A 5700-nucleotide genomic window follows, 5' to 3' on the forward strand; every position below is an offset into this window, starting at 1 on the left:
TAACTCTCCAGCCTGGGCTGTCTCTTATGATGCTTTGCTAGTGAAAAGCAGGTAACCTTTCCAGGTGCTGTGGTCACTCAGTCAACAACATGCAGGGACACACCCAGCTAAATTGCATAAATGTGCTCTAAGCCATTTGTGAACCATACACAGGAAAACACCAGCAAATCCCCTCAGTCTTGCACCCCCAGAAATGTACCATCTTACACTGCTCAAGACCTTCTCTTACCAACTCATTAATTCCCCACTTCATCAAAGGAAAGTGGACGTTCACCAGCCTTTCTAGTCTGAGCAGATTCCCCAAGTACTTTAGACAAACTCACTGGTAAGGATAAAATATTAAAATAAGTCTATTAACTACAGAAATATAGATTTTAAGTGATTATAAGTGGTAGCCATAAAAGTCCGAGATAGTTACCTAAGAAAATAGAAAGTAAACACACTTTCTAAATCCAAAACATCAGACTCAGATAGATTTGAATCAAACAGATTTTCTCACACCACTAGATCTTGCCGACAGGTTACAGTTCTTAATATACAGGCTGAATTCTCTTCTGTGTCTGGGACCAATCTCCCCTTTTCAAACACTTGTTTTCCCAGTGTTCTTGTTGCCCTCAGGATACAAGACTGAGGAGAGAGGTGATTTCATGGTGCTACTGTTCCTTCTTTTATATTCTCAGTTCATATCTCTGGAAAAATACTGGCCCTGCCATGTCCTAGTGGGCCTTGCTGAGTCACAGAGTTGAGGAAGCCCATTGTGTGGTGCTTGCACAGCTGTCTCTTATTGAACTGTAAATCTCTTGTTTACAATTCCCCTTCTGGTCAATGGCTGGTGATGGTCATTTCATGCCTGACTGGGTGTGGGTCACCTCCTTTGTTGCCACTGGAGAGCCATCTGTGGGCGTCTCCCAGACTCATAACATATTTCAATAACAACCATATAGCAAAATCTCATAACTTCATACGATATACATATTTTGACAGAACAATGAGTTTCAGCAGATCATGACCTTTCGTATGTTACCTTACAAGGTATGTTTTGTATGAAATATCATAACCATATGCAAATGATTAATATGGGAGTTGCAGGGTGATACTTTGAGGTTCAGTGCATCACAGAGGTGTTTTTTTCAGGACAGAAGGGACCATTTGGTCATCTAATCTATTCTCCTGTATATCACAGGTCGTTAAACTTCACCCATTTACTCTGTATTGAGCCAAACAGTTTGTGTTTGGCTAAAACACATATTCCATAATGACACGCAGTCTAGATTTGAAGACATTAGGAGATGGAGAATCCACTGCTTCCTTTGGTAGTTAGCTGCTGTGGGTCTCATACATGCTAAGAAGCTGAAGTTTCCTGATGCTCCCTGCTATCCCTATCAACCACTGCTCTAGGCTTTGTCATGAGTTTTATTCACTTTCTTTTTTTGTGGGGGTGACTACAGCTGTGCTGAGAAACATAACTGCATTTTGTGGAGGATTTGGAAATTTAATATAATTCTAAAAAATGGAATGGAGTCCTGACTTTAAGGCAATCTGCCTGGTAGGCTAACCTCGAAGCCCTGGGGTCCCCAGCCCTGGGGCCATCTGCCCAGCAGGCAAGTTTCTTCAGGCAGGGTTCTCTCAGAACTTCAGTGAAATCCCACAGTCTCTGTTGAATGTTTCAATTTTGCAGAATTGGCAAATTCTGACTAAACATTGTTTTGTCAGGATTTTTGGGACCTGCTCTAGTGGTGATATTAAATATTGCTTGTATTATGGTAATGCCAAAGGGTCAACACAGAACTCAGCTCCATTGTGCTAGGCACTGTACCAAGATAGAGTAAGGGACAATGAATAAAGGGGTGGGGGGATAAGTGAAATAGTGCAGGGGAGAAGAGAGGACAGGAGCCTAGAGGGCTGGCAACCTGAAGCTGAGGTGTAGCAGCTTGAGGAAAGAGTGGGAGAGGGGGCTGGAGCAAAGAGCCAGTCAGCCTAAGGAAAAGAATGTCAGAAGCAAAACTATAGAAGCTAGCTTGGTGACATATTTACTGTCCCACAGCCCCTGCTTAAACTGCTGCTGGAGCTGCTCCTCTCAGCTCAAGTTTCCCACTGCTACCTCCTTGCAGTGTCTTTCCCCAAGACCATAGGATGGGTGGAGAGGGAGGGCACAGTGTGGACTCTTGTGCCACCACAGTAAGGGGCTTTGCCCTGTGTGGCTCCAGGTTTGGGGGATGCTGTGGAGAAGAGGGGTATCCCTGGCTGAGCCCCCATTTTGTTCCTTCCCTACCCCCCTAAGCAGCAGGTGCTGCTTAAATTGCTTTTGCAGGTGCTCTGTGGGCTTCAGTTTTTTAGAACACTTAGCTGTGTATGTATCTTCCTCTGAATCTGTGATTACTTTTGAAAAATCTGAACAAACTTGTATTTTGCCTTTCCTAATTGATTGTATATCTTCCCTAAAATCACATGGCTGGGATGAGTGCCACATGGATCTTTGTGCCTTTGTAAAAGAGGGGATGGGGAAGGGTCCCTGCTGCGGAGTTTTGGGTCCCAGAGGCTCTGGGCAGCAGGATCATTCCAGCTGTGTCTCTACCGTGCCTGCACCCATCTATAACCACCATTTTGAGCATTGCAGACTGGGACCTGTACTCTCCACAGCCTGTGGTAACCCTGTGAATCCCTGAACTGCATTTGGTAACCCCGATTGTAAATAGTGTGTGGGGGGGGTCTTGATGTGAGGACTTCTATCTACTGTCATGAGTCAATGCTGATGAGTCAAAAAGAGAATTGGGGTGGGGAGAGACTTCAGCACTCCACAGAGGGGTAACACTTGGGCCTTGTCTAATCTAATTATTACAGTTCCTAAAGGGAAATTGAAAACCACCCATGAATGATAGATACTTGAACTCCATCTGACCTCATTCAGTTCATTCGCTTCAAAAGAGGGTGGTCTCCACAAAGATATTGGTTTTCTGACACTCGACAGTCCATCTACAAAAACAACTGATGAGACTAAAGAGGAGGTTGGGGAATAGGTTCCTTTATGTACAAATAAATAACTTCAAGTTTAAGTTCACCATAAAAATGTCTTTGGAAAGCATAGACTGAAGAATCTTTTTGGAAACCAATTACTTGCTTAAAGAGCTAGGACCTGTAAGTAAATAATTGGTTTCAATAAAACTTTTCTGAATTGTCTTTTTCAAGGCATTTTTGTGGTGAGTCTGGAGTTGGTGGTTTATGATTCACTATGTAATTATGAGAGGTGCTTTTTCCTTTGAGAACCCTCACAATACAATTAGGGACAGCTAATTTGTCACATGTCAATTTCTTTCAGTGTTTTATATTTTTTCCTTTCCTTTATATTTTAGATGCACGATTTGTTTTGTTGCTGTACTGTAGAGCTTTTAGTCACTTGAAAAGTTATGGGAGGGAAAAACTCCCGCTTATAATTTTTAACTGAATGTCTGACAATCCAATTCTTATTTAGAACCATATTATTTCTTTATAAAATTGTATGTCAGGTGTGTTACTGATCACGGCTAATCTGTCAGTAACTCCTTCCTGATAGAGGAAATTAACCATTTTGTGATGATCTCTATTTAGTGATGTGGCAGGGGAACTCACTTGTACTGGAGTGGTAGCATGGAAGTAGAAAAGCTAAAGGCCCCCAATGGATGAATAATTAAATTCATATACTGAGGTCTCTGGCACAACAATAGAATATGATGAAATGCATGACTGGAATAATTTTTAAATACTGGTTACAAATGCCCCAGGAGAAATTATGGATGAACTACTCTAGGGAGCGTGGGAATATTCTGGTTACTAGTCAGACTAGATAGGTGACCTAAACCATGCAAAGGGAAGGGATAGGGCCAGAATATATGGGATTGTGTTGAATAAACTTGGTTTCTAAATAAAACACTCTTTATTTTAAGAAAGTATTTTTGAAGCAAATTGAACATAGCATGTTCTGAAAGGGGAAACAGCCATCTGACATCTGAGAGGCAGGCAAGGAGCAAAAGATGCCTGCTTGATCAAGGAGCCACTAAGCAGAGAATCTCAGATCTGGGCTGTCATCACTAAGGCCTGGTCTACACTATGAGTTTAATTCGAATTTAGCAGCGTTAAATCGAATTAACCCTGCACCCGTCCACACAACGAAGCCATTTATTTCGAAATAAAGGGCTCTTAAAATCGATTTCTGTACTCCTCCCCGACGAGCGGAGTAGCGCCAAAATCGATATTGTCATTTCGAATTAGGGTTAGTGTGGTTGCAATTCGATGGTATTGGCCTCCAGGAGCTATCCCACAGTGCACCATTGTGACTGCTCTGGACAGCAATCTGAATTCGGATGCACTGGCCAGGTAGACAGGAAAAGCCCCCTGAACATTTGAATTTCATTTCCTGTTTGCCCAGCACAGGAGAGCACAGGTGACCACAGAGAGCTCATCAGCACAGATAACCATGCAGGCCGATAATCGAAAAAGAGCACCAGCATGGACCGTACGGGAGGTACTGGATCTGATCGCTATATGGGGAGAGGATTCAGTGCTAGCAGAACTTTGTTCAAAAAGATGAAATGCCAAAACTTTTGAAAAAATCTCCAAGGGCATGATGGAGAGAGGCCACAATAGGGACTCAGAGCAGTACCGCGTGAAAGTCAAGGAGCTCAGACAAGCCTATCAGAAAACAAAGGAGGCAAACGGTCGCTCCGGGTCAGAGCCGCAGACATGCCGCTTCTACGCTGAGCTGCATGCAATTCTAGGGGGGGCCGCCACCACTACCCCACCTCTGACCGTGGATTCCGAGGCGGGGGTAATCTCATCAGCCACACCTGAGGATTCTGCGGACGGGGAAGAGGAGGAGGAGGAGGAGGACGAGCTTGCAGAGAGCACACAGCACTCTGTTCTCCCCAACAGCCAGGATCTTTTTCTCAGCCTGACTGAAGTACCCTCCCAAGCCAGTACCCAAGACCATGACCCCATGGAAGGGACCTCAGGTGAGTTTACCTTTTAAAATATAAAACGTGGTTTAAAAGCAAGCATTTTTTAATGATTAATTTGCCCTGAGGACTTGGGATGCATTCGCGGCCAGTACAGCTACTGGAAAAGTCTGTTAACGTGTCTGGGGATGGAGCGGAAATCCTCCAGGGACATCTCCATGAAGCTCTCCTGGAGGTACTCCAAAAGCCTTTGCAGAAGGTTTCTGAGCAGTGCAGCCTTATTCCGTCCTCCATGGTAGGACACTTGACCACGCCATGCTAGTAGCAAGTAATCTGGTATCATTGCATGACAAAGCCTGGCAGCGTATGGTCCCGGTGTTTGCTGGCATTCAAGCAACATCCGTTCTTTATCTCACTGTGTAATCCTCAGGAGAGTGATATCGCTCATGGTAACCTGGCTGAAATATGGGAATTTAATTAAGGGGACAGAGGTGGCCCTTCCTACTGGGCTGTTTGCCTGTGGCTGAAAAGAAATCCTTCCCTGTAGTAAGACAAGCACGGGGGAGGGAGGAGTTTGGCGCTAAGCTTTTCACATGTGGCTAGCAGGGATCTTCCCTGATACCAGCCACGCGGTGGGGGGAGGGATAAAGCGATCATCCCAGAGAATTGGAGGGGGGGGGGGTTAGTTTGTTTTTTGCTGCAGAAGGTTAACAGGAAAACCGCAGCACTCAACGGGCTTTGCTTGGTATGTGGGAAAGGAGGACGCAGAAGC

The sequence above is a fragment of the Emys orbicularis genome, chromosome 1, assembly GCF_028017835.1.
Source record: "Emys orbicularis isolate rEmyOrb1 chromosome 1, rEmyOrb1.hap1, whole genome shotgun sequence".
Taxonomy (NCBI): domain Eukaryota; kingdom Metazoa; phylum Chordata; order Testudines; family Emydidae; genus Emys; species Emys orbicularis.